The sequence below is a fragment of the Chiloscyllium plagiosum genome, unplaced genomic scaffold (assembly GCF_037043375.1).
Source record: "Chiloscyllium plagiosum isolate Xiang-an unplaced genomic scaffold, Cpla_swu_hap1 HiC_scaffold_36, whole genome shotgun sequence".
Taxonomy (NCBI): domain Eukaryota; kingdom Metazoa; phylum Chordata; class Chondrichthyes; order Orectolobiformes; family Hemiscylliidae; genus Chiloscyllium; species Chiloscyllium plagiosum.
In genome coordinates this window covers 53263491-53281888 of record NW_028270174.1, presented here as the reverse complement: position 1 = coordinate 53281888, position 18398 = coordinate 53263491, and positions in this window count along the sequence as shown.

The window sequence follows — 18398 nt, the reverse complement described above, 5'->3', positions numbered from 1 at the left end:
AGGGCCACACTGTCAAGAGTTTAGATCTGAGGGATGGCTGCACTGTCAGGTGTGTTTGTACTTAGGGTTCGCAGTGTCAGGAGTTTAGTTCTGAGGGAGGGTCAGACTGTCAGCAGTTCAGTACTGAGAGAGGAACACACTGTCAGGAGTTTAGGACTGAGGTAGGGCTGCACTGTCAGGAGTTTTGTACTGAGGGAGGGAGACAATCTCAGGTGTTTAGTACTGAGGGAGGGCGGCACTGTCAGGAGTTTAGTCCTGATGGAGGGCCGCAGTGTCAGGAGATTAGTTCTAAGGGAGGGCCGCACTCTCAGGAGCTTAGTACTAAGCGAGGGCTAAACTGTCAAGAATTTAGTCCTGAAGTAGGGCCGTACTGTCAGGTGTTTAGTTCTGAGGGTGGGCCGCACTCTCAGGAGATTAGTACAGAGCGAGGGCTGCAATGCTAAGAGTTTAGTTCTGAGGGAGGGCCGCACCGTCAGGAGCTTAGTACTGAGGGAGGGCCGCATAGTCAGGAGTTTAGTTCTGAGGGAGGTCCGCACTGTCAGGAGTTTAGTACTGAGGGAGTGCTGCACTGTAAGGAGTTTAGTTCTGAGAGAGGGCTGCACTTTCAGGAGTTTCGTCCTGAGGGAGGGCCGAACTGTCAGGAGCTTTGTACTGAGGGAGGGCCGCACTGTCAGGAGCTTTGTACTGAGGGAGGGCCGAACTGTCAGGATTTTAGTTCTGAGGGAGGGCCGCACTGTCAGGAGTTTCGTCCTGAGGGAGGGCCGCACTGTCAGGAGCTTTGTACTGAGGGAGGGCCGAACTGTAAGGAGTTTAGTTCTGAGGGAGGGCTGCACTTTCAGCAGTTTCGTCCTGAGGGAGGGCTGCACTGTCAGCTGTTTAGTACTGAGGGAGGGCTGCACTGTCAGCTGTTTAGTTCTGAGGGAGGGCAAACCTGTCAAGAATTTAGTACTGAGGGAGGGCCGTACTGTCAGGCGATTAGTTCTGAGGGAGGGCCGCACTCTCAGGAGTTTAGTACAGAGTGAGGGCTGCAAAGTCAGGAGTTTAGTTCTGAGGGAGGGCCGCACTGTCAGGAGCTTTGTTCTGAGGGAGGGCCGCACTGTCAGGAGATTAGTTCTGAGGGAGAGCCGCACTGTCAGGTGTTTAGTACTGAGGGAGGGCCGCACTCTCAGGAGTTTAGTTCTGAGGGAGGGCTGCACTTTCAGGAGTTTCGTCCTGAGGGAGGGCCGAACTGTCAGGAGCTTTGTACTGAGGGAGGGCCGCACTGTCAGGAGTTTAGTTCTGCGGGAGGGCCGCAATGTCAGGAGTTTAGTTCTGAGGGAGGGCCGCACTGTCAGGAGTTTAGTTCTGAGGGAGGGCCGCACTGTCAGGAGCTTTGTACTGAGGGAGGGCCACACTGTCAGGAGTTTAGTGCTGAGGGAGGGCCACACCGTCAGGTGTTTAGTTCTGAGGGAGTGCCACACTGTCAGACTTTTAGTACTGAGGGATGGTCGCTCTGCCAGGAGTTTAGTTCTGAGGGAGGGCCACACTGTCAGAATTTTGGTAATGAGGGATGGGCGCACAGTCAGGTGTTTAGTACTGCGTGAGGGCAGCTGTGTCAGGTTTTTAGTACTGAGGGAGTGCTGCACTGTCAGAAGTTTAGTACTGAGTGATGGCCACACTGTCAGGAGTTTAGTTCTGAGGGAGGGCTGCACTGTCAGGTCTTTTGTACTGATGTGGGGCCGCACTGTCAGGTGTTTAGTTCTGAGGGAGGGCCAAACTGTCGGAAGATTACTAATGAGGGAGAAGTGTAGTTTTGAGCGAGAGCCACACTATCAAGACTTTATTACTGAGGGAGGGCCACACCGTCAAGAGTTTAGTACTGAGAGATGGCTGCACTGTAAGGAGTTTAGTACTGAGGGAGGTCCGCACTGTCAGACGTTTAGTACAGAGGGAGGGCTGCACTGTCAGCTGTTTAGTACTGAGGGAGGGCCACTCTGTCAGCTGTTTAGTTCTGAGGGAGGGCAAACCTGTCAAGAATTTAGTACTGAGCGAGGGCCAAACTGTCAAGAATTTAGTCCTGAGGTAGGGCCGTACTGTCAGGCGATTAGTTCTGAGGGAGGGCCGCACTCTCAGGAGTTTAGTACAGAGCGAGGGCTGCAATGTCAGGAGTTTAGTTCTGAGGGAGGGCCGCACTGTCAGGAGTTTAGTTATGAGGGAGGGCCGCACTGTCAGGAGCTTTGTACTGAGGGAGGGCCGCACTGTCAGGAGTTTAGTACTGAGGGAGTGCTGCACTGTCAGAAGTTTAGTGCTGAGGGAGGGCCACACTGTCAGGTGTTTAGTTCTGAGGGAGTGCCACACTGTCAGACTTTTAGTACTGAGGGATGGTCGCTCTGCCAGGAGTTTAGTTCTGAGGGAGGGCCACACTGTCAGAAGTTTAGTAATGAGGGATGGGCGCACAGTCAGGAGTTTCGTACTTCGTGAGGGCCGCAGTGTCAGGTTTTTAGTACTGAGGGAGTGCTGCACTGTCAGAAGTTTAGTACTGAGGGAGCGCTGCACTGTCAGGAGTTTAGTACTGAGGGAGGGCCGCTCTCTCAGGAGTTTAGTACAGACGGAGGACAGCACTGTCAGGAGTGTAGTACTGAGGGAAGGCCGGACAGTCAGGAGTTTAGTTCTGGGGAAGGTTCGCAGTGTCAGGAGTTTAGTTCTGAGGGAGGGTCAGACTGTCAGCAGTTCAGTACTGAGAGAGGAACACACTGTCAGGAGTTTAGGACTGAGGTAGGGCCGCACTGTCAGGAGTTTTGTACTGAAGGAGGGAGACACACTCAGGAGTTTAGTACTGAGGGAGGGCCGCACTGTCAGGTGTTTAGTAATGAGGGAGGGACACACTGTCAGTTGTTTAGTTCGGAGGGAGGGCCGCATTGTCAGGTGTTTATTACTGAGGGAGAGCAGAACTTTCAGGAGTTTTGTACTGAGGGAGGGCCGCAGTGTCAGGAGTTTAGTTATGAGGGAGAGCCGCACTGTCAGGTGTTTCGTACTGAGGGAGGGCCACACTGTCAGGAGTTTAGTTCTGGGGGAGGGCCGCACTGTCAGGAGTTTAGTTCTGGGGGAGGGCCGCACTGTCAGGAGTTTAGTTATGAGGGAGAGCCGCACTGTCAGAAGTTTAGTACTGTGGGAGGGCCGCACTGTCAGGAGTTTAGTACTGAGGGAGTGCTGCACTGTCAGGAGTTTAGTACTGCATGAGGGCCGCACTGTCAGGTTTTTAGTACTGAGGGAGAGCTGCAGTGTCAGAAGTTTAGTGCTGAGGGAGGGCCACACTCTCAGGTGTTTAGTTCTGAGGGAGGGCCACACTGTCAGAAGTTTAGTACTGAGGGATGGTCGCTCTGCCAGGAGTTTAGTTCTGAGGGAGGGCCACACTGTCAGAAGTTTAGTAATGAGGGTTGGGCGCACAGTCAGGTGTTTAGTATTGCGTGAGGGCCGCAGTATCAGGTTTTTAGTACTGAGGGAGTGCTGCACTGTCAGAAGTTTAGTACTGAGTGAGGGCCACACTATCATGTGTTTGGTTCTGAGGGAGGGCCACACTGTCGGAAGATTACTAATGAGGGAGGGCCGCACTGGCAGAAGTGTAGTTTTGAGCGAGAGCCACACTATCAAGAATTTATTACTGAGGGAGGGCCACACCGTCAAGAGTTTAGTACTGAGGGATGGCTGCACTGTCACGTCTTTTGTACTAAGGGAGGGCTGCACTGTCAGGTGTTTAGTTCTGAGGGAGGGCCACACATTCCGAAGATTACTAATTGGGAGAGCAGCACTGTCAGAAGTGTAGTTCTGAGGGTGGGCCACACTGTCAAGAGTTTAGCACTGACTTTGGGCCATACTGTCAGGTGTTTAGTTCTGAGGGTGGGCCGCACTCTCAGTAGTTTAGAAGAGAGCGAGGGCTGCACTGTCAGGAGTTTACTTCTGAGGGAGGGCCGCGCTGTCTAAATTTAGTATTGAGGGAGGGCCGCACTGTCAGGAATTTAGTACTGAGGGAGGGCCGCGCTGTCAGGAGTTTAGTACTAAAGGAGTGCCGCAGTGTCAGGAGTTTACTTCTGAGGAAGGGCCGCACTGTCAGGTGCTTAGTACTGAGGGAGGGCCGCACTGTCAGGCGTTTAGTACTGAGCGAGGGCCAAACTGTCAAGAATTTAGTCCTGAGTTTGGGCCGTACTGTCAGGTGTTTAGTTCTGAGGGAGGTCCGCACTCTCAGGAGTTTAGTACAGAGCGAGGGCTGCACTGTCAGGAGTTTAGTACTAAGGGAGGGGCTCACTGTCAGGAGTTTAGTACTGAGGGAGGGCCGCACTGTCAGGAGATTAGTACTGAGGGAGGGCCGCACTGTCAGAAGTTTAGTAATGAGGGATGGGCGCACAGTCAGGAGTTTAGTACGACGTGAGGGCCGCACTGTCAGGAGATTAGTACTGAGGGAGTGCTGCACTGTCAGAAGTTTAGTACTGAGGGAGCGCTGCACTGTCAGGAGTTTAGTACTGAGGGAGGGCCGCTCTCTCAGGAGTTTAGTACAGACGGAGGTCAGCACTGTCAGGAGTGTAGTACTGAGGGAAGGCCGGACAGTCAGGAGTTTAGTTCTGAGGAAGGTTCGCAGTGTCAGGAGTTTAGGTCTGAGGCAGGGTCAGACTGTCAGCAGTTCAGTACTGAGAGAGGAACACACTGTCAGGAGTTTAGGACTGAGGTAGGGCCGCACTGTCAGGAGTTTTGTACTGAAGGAGGGAGACACACTCAGGAGTTTAGTACTGAGGGCGGGCCGCACTGTCAGGTGTTTAGTAATGAGGGAGGGACACACTGTCAGTTGTTTAGTTCGGAGGGAGGGCCGCATTGTCAGCTGTTTATTACTGAGGGAGGGCCGCACTTTCAGGAGCTTTGTACTGAGGGAGGGCCACACTGTCAGAAGCTTTGTACTGAGGGAGGGCCGCACTGTCAGAAGCTTTGTACTGAGGGAGGGCCGCACTGTCAGGAGTTAAGTTATGAGGGAGAGCCGCACTGTCAGGTGTTTAGTACTGAGGGAGGACCACACTGTCAGGAGTTTAGTTCTGAGGGAGGGCCGCACTGTCAGGAGTTTAGTTATGAGGGAGAGCCGCACTGTCAGGTGTTTAGTACTGAGGGAGGGCCGCACTCTCAGGAGTTTAGTTCTAATGGAGGGCAGCACTTTCAGGAATTTAGTTCTGAGGGAGGGCCGCACTGTCAGGAGCTTTGTACTGAGGGAGGGCCGCACTGTCAGGAGTTTAGCTCTGAGGGAGGTCCGCACTGTCAGAAGATTAGTACTGAGGGAGGGCCGCACTGTCAGATGTTTAGTACTGAGCGAGAGCTGCAGTGTCAGAAGTTTAGTGCTGAGGGAGGGCAACACTGTCAGGTGTTTAGTTCTGAGGGAGGGCCACACTGTCAGAAGTTTAGTTCTGAGGGAGGGCCACACATTCCGAAGATTCCTAATTGGGAGAGCAGCACTGTCAGAAGTGTAGTTCTGAGGGTGGGCCACACTGTCAAGAGTTTAGCACTGAGTTTGGGCCATACTGTCAGGTGTTTAGTTCTGAGGGAGGGCCGCACTCTCAGTAGTTTAGAAGAGAGCGAGGGCTGCACTGTCAGGAGTTTACTTCTGAGGGAGGGCCGCGCTGTCTAAATTTAATACTGAGGGAGGGCCGCGCTGTCAGGAATTTAGTACTGAGGGAGGGCTGCGCTGTCAGGAGTTTAGTACTAAAGGAGTGCCGCAGTGTCAGGTGTTTAGTTCTGTGGAAGGGCCGCACTGTCAGGTGCTTAGTACAGAGCAAAGGCCAAACTGTCAAGAATTTAGTCCTGAGTTTGGGCCGTACTGTCAGGTGTTTAGTTCTGAGGGAGGTCCGCACTCTCAGGAGTTTAGTACTGAGGGAGGGCCGCACTGTCAGGAGTTTAGTACTAAGGGAGGGGCTCACTGTCAGGAGTTTAGTACTGAGGGAGGGCCGCACTTCAGGTGATTAGTACTGAGGGAGGGCCGCACTGTCAGGAGTTTAGTACTGAGGGAGGGGCTCACTGTCAGTAGTTTAGTACTGAGGGAGCGGCGCACTGTCAGGAGATTAGTACTGAGGGAGGGCCGTGCTGTCAGGAGTTTAGTACTGAAGGAGTGCCGCACTGTCAGGAGTTTAGTTCTGAGGAAGGGCCGCACTGTCAAGAGTTCAGTACTGAGCGAGGGCCAAACTGTCAAGAATTTAGTCCTGAGGTAGGGCCGTACTGTCATGTATTTAGTTCAGAGGAGGGCCGCACTCTCAGGAGTTTAGTACAGAGGGAGGGCCTCACTGTCAGGAGCTTAGTACTGAGGGAGGCCGCACTGTCAGGAGCTTAGTTCTGAAAACGGGCCGCACTGTCAGGAGCTTACTTCTGAGGGAGGGCCACACTTTCAGGAGTTTAGTACTGATGGAGGTCCGCACTGTCAGACGTTTAGTACAGAGGGAGGGCTGCACTGTCAGCTGTTTAGTACTGAGGGAGGGCCACTCTGTCAGCTGTTTAGTTCTGAGGGAGGGCAAACCTGTCAAGAATTTAGTACTGAGCGAGGGCCAAACTGTCAAGAATTTAGTCCAGAGGTAGGGCCGTACTGTCAGGCGATTAGTTCTGAGGGAGGGCCGTACTGTCAGGTGTTTAGTACAGAGCGAGGGCTGCAATGTCAGGAGTTTAGTACTGACGGAGGGCCACACTGTCAGGAGCTTTGTACTGAGGGAGGGCCGCACTGTCAGGAGATTTGTACTGAGGGAGGGCCGCACTGTCAGGAGTTTAGTTATGAGGGAGAGCCGCACTGTCAGGTATTTAGTACTGAGGGAGGGCCGCACTCTCAGGAGTTTATTTCTGAGGGAGGGCCGCACTGTCAGGTGTTTAGTTCTGAGGGAGGGCTGCACTTTCAGGAGTTTAGTTCTGAGGGAGGGCCGAACTGTCAGGAGTTTAGTTCTGAGGGAGGACCGCACTGTCAGGAGTTTAGTTCAGAGGGAGGGCCACACTGTCAGAAGTTTAGTTCAGAGGGAGGGCCACACTGTCAGAAGTTTAGTACTGGGGGAGGGCCGCACTGTCAGATGTTTAGTACTGAGGGAGTGCTGCACTGTCAGGAGTTTAGTACTGCATGAGGGCCGCACTGTCAGGTTTTTAGTACTGAGGGAGTGCTGCACTGTCAGAAGTTTAGTGCTGAGGGAGAGCGACACTGTCAGGTGTTTAGTTCTGAGGGAGGGCCACACTGTCAGAAGTTTAGTAATGAGGGATGGTCGCTCTGCCAGGAGTTTAGTTCTGAGGGAGGGCCACACTGTCAGAATTTTGGTAATGAGGGATGGGCACACAGTCAGGTGTTTAGTACTGCGTGAGGGCAGCTGTGTCAGGTTTTTAGTACTGAGGGAGTGCTGCACTGTCAGAAGTTTAGTACTGAGTGATGGCCACACTGTCAGGAGTTTAGTTCTGAGGGAGGGCTGCACTGTCAGGTCTTTTGTACTGATGTGGGGCCGCACTGTCAGGTGTTTAGTTCTGAGGGAGGGCCAAACTGTCGGAAGATTACTAATGAGGGAGAAGTGTAGTTTTGAGCGAGAGCCACACTATCAAGACTTTATTACTGAGGGATGGCCACACCGTCAAGAGTTTAGTACTGAGAGATGGCTGCACTTTCAGGAGTTTAGTACTAAGGGAGTACCGCACTGTCAGACGTTTAGTACAGAGGGAGGGCTGCACTGTCAGCTGTTTAGTACTGAGGGAGGGCCACTCTGTCAGCTGTTTAGTTCTGAGGGAGGGCCACACATTCCGATGATTACTAATTGGGAGAGCAGCACTGTCAGAAGTGCAGTTCTGAGGGTGGGCCACACTGTCAAGAGTTTAGCACTGAGTTTGTGCCGTACTGTCAGGGGTTTAGTTCTGAGGGTGGGCCGCACTCAATGTAGGTTAGTAGAGAACGAGGGCTGCACTGTCAGGAGTTTACTTCTGAGGGAGGGCCGCGCTGTCAGGAATTTAGTACTGAGGGAGGGCCGCGCTGTCAGGAATTTAGTACTGAGGGAGGGCCGCGCTGTCAGGAGTTTAGTACTAAAGGAGTGCCGCAGTGTCAGGAGTTTAGTTCTGAGGAAGGGCCGCACTGTCAGGAGCTTAGTACTGAGGGAGGGCTGCACTGTCAGGGGTTTAGTACTGATGGAGGGCCACAGTGTCAGCTGTTTAGTACTGAGGGAGGGCTAAACTGTGAAGAATTTAGTCCTGAGGTAGGGCCGTACTGTCAGGTGTTTAGTTCTGAGGGTGGGCCGCACTCTCAGGAGTTTAGTAGAGAGTGAGGGCTGCACTGTCAGGAGTTTAGTACTGAGGGAGGGCCGCACTGTCAGGAGTTTAGTACTAAGGGAGGGGCTCACTGTCAGGAATTTAGAACTGAGGGAGGGCCGCACTGTCAGGAGATTAGTACTGAGGGAGGGCCGCACTGTCAGGAATTTAGTACAGACGGAGGGCCGCACTGTCAGGAGTTTAGTACTAAGGGAGGGGCTCACTGTCAGGAGTTTAGTACTGAGGGAGGGCCGCACTGTCAGGAGATTAGTACTGAGGGAGGGCCACACTGTCAGGAGTTTAGTACTGAGGGAGGGGCTCACTGTCAGGAGTTTAGTACTGAGGGAGTGCTGCACTGTCAGGAGTTTAGTACTAAGGGAGGGGCTCACTGTCATGAGTTTAGTACAGAGGGAGGGCCGCACTGTCAGGAGATGAGTACTGAGGGAGGGCCGCGCTGTCAGGTTTTTAGTACTGAAGGAGTGCCGCAGTGTCAGGAGTTTAGTTCTGAGGAAGGGCCGCACTGTCAGGAGTTTAGTACTGAGCGAGGGCCAAACTGTCAAGAATTTAGTCCTGAGGTGGGGCCGTACTGTCAGGTATTTAGTTCTGAGGGAGGGCCGCACTCTCAGTAGTTTAGTACAGAGGGAGGGCCGCACTGTCAGGAGCTTAGTTCTGAGGGCGGGCCGCACTGTCAGGTGTTTAGTTCTGAGGGAGGGCCACACTTTCAGGAGTTTAGTTCTGAGGGAGTACTGCACTGTCAGGAGTTTAGTACAGAGGGAGGGCTGCACTGTCACCTGTTTAGTACTGAGGGAGGGCAAACCTGTCAAGAATTTAGTACTGAGCGAGGGCCAAACTGTCAAGAATTTACTCCTGAGGGAGGGCCGCACTGTAAGGAGATTAGTACTGAGGGAGGGCCTGCTGTCAGAAGTTTAGTTCTGAGGGAGGGCCGCACTGTCAGGAGTTTAGTACTGAGCGAGGGCCAAACTGTCAAGAATTTAGTCCTGAGGTAGGTCCGTACTGGCAGGTGTTTAGTTCTGAGGGAGAGCCGCACTGTCAGGAGTTTAGTTCTGAGGGAGGGCCGCACTGTCAGGAGTTTAGTACTGAGCGAGGGTCAAACTGTCAAGAATTTAGTCCTGAGGTCGGGCCGTACTGTAAGGTGTTTAGTTCTGAGGGAGGGCCGCACTCTCAGGAGTTTAGTACAGAGGGAGGGCCGCACTGTCAGGAGCTTAGTACTGAGGGAGGCCGCACTGTCAGGAGTTTAGTTCTGAGGGCGGGCCGCACTGTCTGGTGTTTAGTTCTGAGGGAGAGCCACACTTTCAGGAGTTTAGTACTGATGGAGGTCCGCACTGTCAGAAGTTTAGTACTGAGGGAGTGCTGCACTGTCAGGAGTTTAGTACAGAGGGAGGGCTGCACTGTCAGCTGTTTAGTTCTGAGGGAGGGCAAACCTGTCAAGAATTTAGTACTGAGCGAGGGCCAAACTGTCAAGAATTTAGTCCTGAGGGAGGGCCGCACTGTCAGGAGATTAGTACTGAGGGAGGGCCGCACTGTCAGGAGTTTAGTACTGAGGGAGGGCCGCACTGTCAGGAGTTTAGTTATGAGGGAGGGCCGCACTGTCAGGTGTTTAGTTCTGAGGGAGGGCTGCACTTTCAGGAGTTTCGTCCTGAGGGAGGGCTGAACTGTCAGGAGCTTTGTACTGAGGGAGGGCCGCACTGTCAGGAGCTTTGTACTGAGGGAGGGCCGAACTGTCAGGATTTTAGTTCTGAGGGAGGGCCGCACTGTCAGGAGCTTTGTCCTGAGGGAGGGCCGCACTGTCAGGAGTTTAGTTCTGAGGGAGTTCCACACTGTCAGAAGTTTAGAACTGAGGGAGGGCCGCCCTGTCAGATGTTTAGTACTGAGGGAGTGCTGCACTGTCAGGAGTTTAGTACTGCATGAGGGCCGCACTGTCAGATTTTTAGTACTGAGGGAGGGCTGCTCTGTCAGAAGTTTAGTGCTGAGGGAGGGCCACACTGTCAGGTGTTTAGTTCTGAGGGAGGGCCACACTGTCAGAAGTTTAATACTGAGGGATGGTTGCTCTGCCAGGAGTTTAGTTCTGAGGGAGGGCCACACTGTCAGAAGTTTAGTAAAGAGGGATGGGCGCACAGTCAGGTGTTTAGTACTGCGTGAGGGCTGCAGTGTCAGGTTTTTAGTACTGAGGGAGTGCTGCACTGTCAGAAGTTTAGTACTGATTGAGGGCCACACTGTCAGGAGTTTAGTTCTGAGGGAGGGCTGCACTGTCAGGTCTTTTGTACTGATGTGGGGCCGCACTGTCAGGTGTTTAGTTCTGAGGGAGGGCCAAACTGTCGGAAGATTACTAATGAGGGAGGGCTGCACTGGCAGAAGTGTAGTTCTGAGCGAGAGCCACGCTGTCAAGAATTTATTACTGAGGGAGGGCCACACCGTCAAGAGTTTAGTACTGAGGGATGGCTGCACTTTCAGGAGTTTAGTACTAAGGGAGTGCCGCACTGTCAGGAGTTTAGTACAGATGGAGGGCTGCACTGTCAGGTCTTTTGTACTAAAGGAGGGCCGCACTGTCAGGTGTTTAGTTCTGAGGGAGGGCCACACATTCCGAAGATTTCTAATTGGGAGAGCAGCACTGTCAGAAGTGTAGTTCTGAGGGTGGGCCACACTGTCAAGAGTTTAGCACTGAGTTTGGGCCATACTGTCAGGTGTTTAGTTCTGAGGGAGGGCAAATCTATCAAGAATTTAGTACTGAGGGAGGGCTAAACTGTGAAGAATTTAGTCCTGAGGGAGGGCCGCACTGTCAGGAGCTTAGTACTGAGGGAGGGCCGCACTGTCAGGAGTTTAGTACTGAGCGAGGGCCAAACTGTCAAGAATTTAGTCCTGAGTTAGGGCCGTACTGTCAGGTGTTTAGTTCTGAGGGAGGTCCGCACTCTCAGGAGTTTAGTACAGAGCGAGGGCTGCACTGTCAGGAGTTTAGTACTGAGGGAGGGCCGCACTGTCAGGAGTTTAGTTCAGAGGGATGCCCGCACTGTCAGGAGCTTAGTATTGAGGGAGGGCCGCACTGTCTTGAGTTTACTTCTGATGGAGGGCGGGACTGTCAGGTGTTTAGTTCTGAGGGAGCGGCGCAATGTCAGGAGTTTAGTTCTGAGGGAGGGCCTCATTGTCAGGAGTTCAGTACAGAGGGAGAACCGCAGTTTCACGTGTTTAGATCTGAGCGAGGGCCACAGTGTCAGGAGTTTATTTCTGAGGGATGGCCGCACTGTCAGGAGTTTAGTACAGAGGGAGGGCTGCACTGTCAGGTCTTTTGTAATGAGAGAGGGCCGCACTGTCAGTTGTTAAGTACGGAGGATGTGCCGCACTGTCAGGAGTTTAGTACAGAGGAAGGGCCGAACTGTCACATGTTTAGTTCTGAGGGAGGGCCACACTGTCAGGAGTTTAGTACTGAGGGAAGGCCGCTCTCTCAGGAGTTTAGTACAGAGGGAGGACAACACTGTCAGGACTTAAGTACTGAGGGAAGGCCGGACAGTCAGGAGTTTAGTTCTGAGGAAGGTTCGCAGTGTCAGGAGTTTAGTTCTGAGGGAGATTCAGACTGTCAGCAGTTCAGTACTGAGAGAGGAACACACTGTCAGGAGTTTAGGACTGAGGTAGGGCCGCACTGTCAGGAGTTTTGTACTGAGGGAGGGAGACACTCTCAGGAGTTTAGTACTGAGGAAGGGCCGCACTGTCAGGTGTTTAGTACTGAGGGAGGGCCGCACTGTCTTGAGTTTACTTCTGATGGAGGGCGGGACTGTCAGGTGTTTAGTTCTGAGGGAGCGGCGCAATGTCAGGAGTTTAGTTCTGAGGGAGGGCCTCATTGTCAGGAGTTCAGTACAGAGGGAGAACCGCAGTTTCACGTGTTTAGATCTGAGCGAGGGCCACAGTGTCAGGAGTTTAGTTCTGAGGGATGGCCGCACTGTCAGGAGTTTAGTACAGAGGGAGGGCTGCACTGTCAGGTCTTTTGTAATGAGAGAGGGCCGCACTGTCAGTTGTTAAGTACGGAGGATGTGCCGCACTGTCAGGAGTTTAGTACAGAGGAAGGGCCGAACTGTCACATGTTTAGTTCTGAGGGAGGGCCACACTGTCAGGAGTTTAGTACTGAGGGAAGGCCGCTCTCTCAGGAGTTTAGTACAGAGGGAGGACAACACTGTCAGGACTTAAGTACTGAGGGAAGGCCGGACAGTCAGGAGTTTAGTTCTGAGGAAGGTTCGCAGTGTCAGGAGTTTAGTTCTGAGGGAGATTCAGACTGTCAGCAGTTCAGTACTGAGAGAGGAACACACTGTCAGGAGTTTAGGACTGAGGTAGGGCCGCACTGTCAGGAGTTTTGTACTGAGGGAGGGAGACACTCTCAGGAGTTTAGTACTGAGGAAGGGCCGCACTGTCAGGTGTTTAGTACTGAGGGAGGGCCGCACTGTCAGGTCTTTTGTACTGAGGGAGGGCCGCACTGTCAGGTGATTAGTTCTGAAGGAGGGCCACGCTGTCAGAAGATTCATACTGAGGGAGGGCCGCACTGTCAGAAGTATAGTTCTGAGGGAGGGCCACACCGTCAAGAGTTTAGTACTGAGAGATGGCTGCACTGTCAGGAGTTTAGTACTGAGGGAGGGCCACTCTGTCAGCTGTTTAGTTCTGAGGGAGGGCAAATCTGTCAAGAATTTAGTACTGAAGGAGGGCCAAACTGTCAAGAATTTAGTCCTGAGGTCAGGCCGTACTGTCAGGTGTTTAGTTCTGAGGAAGGGCCGCACTGTCAGGTGTTTTGTACAGAGCGAGGGCTGCACTGTCAGGAGTTTAGTACAGAGGGTGGGCCGCACTGTCAGGAGTTTAGTACTGAGGGATGGGCGCACTGTCAGGTGTTTAGTACAGAGGGAGGGCTGCACTGTCAGGTGTTTAGTACTGATGGAGGGCCGCACTGTCAGGAGTTTTGTTCTGAGGGAAGGCCGCACTGTCAGGAGCTTAGTACTGAGGGAGGGAGACACTCTCAGGAGTTTAGTACTGAGGGAAGTCCGCACTGTCAGGTGTTTAGTACTGAGGGAGGGACACACTGTCAAGTGTTTAGTTCTGAGGGAGTGCTGCACTGTCAGAAGTTTAGTACTGAGGGAAGGCCACACTGTCAGGTGTTTAGTTCTGAGGGAGGGCCACACTCTCAGAAGTTTAGTACTGAGGGATGGTCGCTCTGCCAGGAGTTTAGTTCTGAGGGAGTGCCGCACTGTCAGGAGTTTAGTACTGAGGGATGGGCGCACTGTCAGGAGTTTAGTACTGAGGGAGGGCTGCACTGTCAGGTCTTTTCTGCTGAGGGAGTGCCGCACTGTCAGGTGTTTATTTCTGAGGGAGGGCCACACTGTCGGAAGATTACAAATGAGGGAGTGCCGCACTGTCAGAAGTGTAGTTCTGAGGGAGGGCCACACTGTCAAGAGTTTAGTACTGAGGGAGGGCCACACTGTCAGCTGTTTAGTTCTGAGCGAGGGCCACACTGTCAAGAATTTATTACTGAGTGAGGGCCACACTGTCAAGAGTTTAGTACTGAGGGATGGCTGCACTTTCAGGTGTTTAGTACTGAGGGAGGGCCACACTGTCTTGTGTTTAGTACTGAGGGAGGGCCGCACTTTCAGGAGTTTAGTACAGACATGGGCTGCACTGTCAGGTCTTTTGTACTAAGGGAGGGCCGTACTGTCAGGTGTTTAGTTTTGAGGGAGGGCCACACAGTCCGAAGATTACTAATGAGGGACGGCCGCGCTGTCAGAAGTGTAGTTCTGAGGGAGGGCCACACTGTCAAGAATCTATTACTGAGGGAGGGCCACACTGTCAAGAGATTAGTACTGAGGGATGGCTGCACTTTCAGGAGTTTAGTACTGAGGGAGGGCCACACTGTCTTGTGTTTAGTACTGAGGGAGGGCCGCCCTTTCAGGAGTTTAGTACAGACATGGGCTGCACTGTCAGGTCTTTTGTACTAAGGGAGGGCCGTACTGCCAGGTGTTTAGTTCTGAGGGAGGGCCACACAGTCCGAAGATTACTAATGAGGGACGGCCGCACAGTCAGAAGTGTAGTTCTGAGGGAGGGCCACACTGTCAAGAGTTTAGTACTGAGGGATGGCTGCACTGTCAGATGTTTAGTAATGAGGGAGGGCCACACTGTCAGCTCTTTAGTTCTGAGCGAGGGCCAATCTGTCAAGAATTTAGTACTGAGGGAGGGCCACACTGTCAAGAGTTTAGTAATGAGGAATGGCTGCACTGCCAGGAGTTTAGTATTGAGGGAGGGCCACACTGTCAGCTGTTTAGTACTGAGGGAGGGCCAAACTGTCAAGAATTTAGTCCTGAGGTAGGGCCGTGCTGTCAGGTGTTTAGTTCTGAGGGTGGGCCGCACTCTCAGGAGTTTAGTGGAGAGCGAGGGCTGCACTGTCAGGAGTTTGGTACTGAAGGACGAAGGGGGCCGAAGGATTGTCAGGAGTTTTGTACAGAGGGAGGTCCGCAGTATCAGGAGTTTAGATCTGAGGGAGGGCCGCACTGTCAGGAGTTTAGTACTGAGGGAGGGCCGCACTGTCAGGAGTTTAGTACTGAGCGAGGGCCAAACTGTCAAGAATTTAGTCCTGAGGTAGGGCTGGACTGTCAGGCGTTTAGTTCAGAGGGAGGGCCGCACTCTCAGGAGTTTAGTACAGAGCGAGGGCTGCACTGTCAGGAGTTTAGTACTGAGGGAGGGGCGCACTGTCAGGAGTTTAGTACTGAGAGAAGGCCGCAGTATCAGGAGTTTAGTTCTGAGGGAGGGCCGCACTGTCAGGAGATTAGTACTGAGGGAGGGCCGCACTGTCAGGAGTTTAGTACAGAGGGAGGGCCGCACTGTCAGGAGATTAGTACTGAGGGAGGTTCGCACTGTCTGGAGTTTAGTATAGAGGGAGGGCCGCACTGTCAGGAGCTTAGTACTGAGGGAGGGCCGCACTGTCAGGTGTTTAGTTCTGAGGGAGGGCCGCACTGTCAGGTTTTTAGTACTGAGGGAGGGCCGCACTGTCAGGAGTTTAGTTCTGAGGGAGGGCCGCACTGTCAGGAGATTAGTACAGAGGGAGAACCGCACTGTCTGGAGATTAGTTCTGAGCGAGGGCCACAGTGTCTTGAGATTAGTACTGAGGCAGGGCCGATCTGTCACGAGTTTAGTACTGAGGCAGGGCCGATCTGTCACGAGTTTAGTACTGAGGGAGGGCAGCACTGTCAGGAGTTTATTTCTGAGGGAGGGCAGCACTGTCAGGTTTTTAGTCCTGAGGGAGGGCCGCACTGTCAGGAGTTTAGTTCATTGGGAGGGCCGCACTGTCACGACTTTTGTACTGAGCGAGGGCCGCAGTGTGGTGAGTTTAGTTCTGAGGGAGTGCCGCACTGTCAGGAGTTTAGTACTGAGCGAGGGCCAAACTGTCATGAATTTAGTCGTGAAGTAGGGCCGTACTGTCGGGTGTTTAGTTCTGAGGGAGGTCCGCACTCTCAGGAGTTTAGTACAGAGCGAGGGCTGCACTGTCAGGTGTTTAGTACTGAGGGCGGGCCGCATTGTCAGGAGTTTAGTACTGAGGTATTGCTGCACTGTCACAAGATTATTTCTGAGCGAGGGCCACAATGTCAGGAGATTAGTACTGAGGCAGGGCCGAACTGTCAGGAGTTTAGTTCTGAGGGAGGGCCGCAGTGTCAGGAGTTTAGTCCTGAGGGAGGACCGCACTGTCAGGAGTTTAGTTCGGTGGGAGGGCCGGACTGTCACGACTTTAGTACTGAGCGAGGGCCTCAGTGTCAGGATTTTAGTTCTGAGGGAGGGCCTCATTGTCAGGAGATTAGTACAGAGGGAGAACTGCACTGTCACGAGTTTAGTTCTGAGCGAGGGCTGCAGTTTCACAAGTTTAGTGCTGAGGGAGGTCCGCACTCTCAGGAGTTTAGTACTGAGGGAGGGCCGCACTGTCAGGAGTTTAGTTCTGAGGGAGGGCTGCACTATCAGGTGTTTAGTACTGTGGGAATGCCGCACTGTCTGGAGATTAGTACTGACGGATTGCTGCACTGTCAGTTTGTTTAGTACTGAGGGAGTGCCGCACTGTCACGTGTTTATTACTGAGGGAGGTCGGTGCTGTCAGAAGTTTAGTACTGAGAGAAGACGGCACTGTCAGGTTTTTAGTTCTGAGGAAGGGCCGCATTGTCAGGAGTTTATTTCTGAGGGAGGGTCACAATATCAGGTGTTTTGTACTGAGGGAGGTCGGTGCTGTCAGAAGTTTAGTACTGAGAGAAGACCGCACTGTCAGGTTTTTAGTTCTGAGGAAGGGCCGCATTGTCAGGAGTTTATTTCTGATGGAGGGCCACACTATCAGGTGTTTTGTACTGAGGGAGGGCCGCGCTGTCAGGTGTTTAGTACTGAGCGAGGGCCAAACTGTCAAGAATTTAGTCCTGAGGTGGGGCCGTACTGTCAGGTATTTAGTTCTGAGGGAGGGCCGCACTCTCAGTAGTTTAGTACAGAGGGAGGGCCGCACTGTCAGGAGCTTAGTACTGAGGGAGGCCGCACTGTCAGGAGCTTAGTTCTGAGGGAGGGCCACACTTTCAGGAGTTTAGTTCTGAGGGAGTGCTGCACTGTCAGGAGTTTAGTACAGAGGGAGGGCTGCACTGTCACCTGTTTAGTACTGAGGGAGGGCAAACCTGTCAAGAATTTACTCCTGAGGGAGGGCCGCACTGTAAGGAGATTAGTACTGAGCGAGGGCCAAACTGTCAAGAATTTAGTCCTGAGGTAGGTCCGTACTGGCAGGTGTTTAGTTCTGAGGGAGAGCCGCACTGTCAGGAGTTTAGTTCTGAGGGAGGGCCGCACTGTCAGGAGTTTAGTACTGAGCGAGGGCCAAACTGTCAAGAATTTAGTCCTGAGGTAGGTCCGTACTGGCAGGTGTTTAGTTCTGAGGGAGAGCCGCACTGTCAGGAGTTTAGTTCTGAGGGAGGGCCGCACTGTCAGGAGTTTAGTACTGAGCGAGGGTCAAACTGTCAAGAATTTAGTCCTGAGGTCGGGCCGTACTGTAAGGTGTTTAGTTCTGAGGGAGGGCCGCACTCTCAGGGGTTTAGTACAGAGGGAGGGCCGCACTGTCAGGAGCTTAGTACTGAGGGAGGGCCGCACTGTCAGGAGTTTAGTACAGAGGGAGGGCCGCACTGTCAGGAGCTTAGTACTGAGGGAGGGCCGCACTCTCAGGAGTTTAGTACAGAGGGAGGGCTGCACTGTCAGGAGCTTAGTACTGAGGGAGGCCGCACTGTCAGGAGTTTAGTTCTGAGGGCGGGCCGCACTGTCTGGTGTTTAGTTCTGAGGGAGAGCCACACTTTCAGGAGTTTAGTACTGATGGAGGTCCGCACTGTCAGAAGTTTAGTACTGAGGGAGTGCTGCACTGTCAGGAGTTTAGTACAGAGGGAGGGCTGCACTGTCAGCTGTTTAGTACTGAGGGAGGGCCACTCTGTCAGCTGTTTAGTTCTGAGGGAGGGCAAACCTGTCAAGAATTTAGTACTGAGCGAGGGCCAAACTGTCAAGAATTTAGTCCTGAGGGAGGTCCGCACTGTCAGGAGATTAGTACTGAGGGAGGGCCGCGCTGTCAGGAGTTTAGTACTGAGGGAGGGCCGCACTGTCAGGAGTTTAGTTATGAGGGAGGGCCGCACTCTCAGGAGTTTAGTTCTGAGGGAGGGCTGCACTTTCAGGAGTTTCGTCCTGAGGGAGGGCTGCACTGTCAGGTGTTTAGTTCTGAGGGAGGGCCACACATTCCGAAGATTTCTAATTGGGAGAGCAGCACTGTCAGAAGTGTAGTTCTGAGGGTGGGCCACACTGTCAAGAGTTTAGCACTGAGTTTGGGCCATACTGTCAGGTGTTTAGTTCTGAGGGAGGGCAAATCTATCAAGAATTTAGTACTGAGGGAGGGCTAAACTGTGAAGAATTTAGTCCTGAGGGAGGGCCGCACTGTCAGGAGCTTAGTACTGAGGGAGGGCCGCACTGTCAGGAGTTTAGTACTGAGCGAGGGCCAAACTGTCAAGAATTTAGTCCTGAGTTAGGGCCGTACTGTCAGGTGTTTAGTTCTGAGGGAGGTCCGCACTCTCAGGAGTTTAGTACAGAGCGAGGGCTGCACTGTCAGGAGT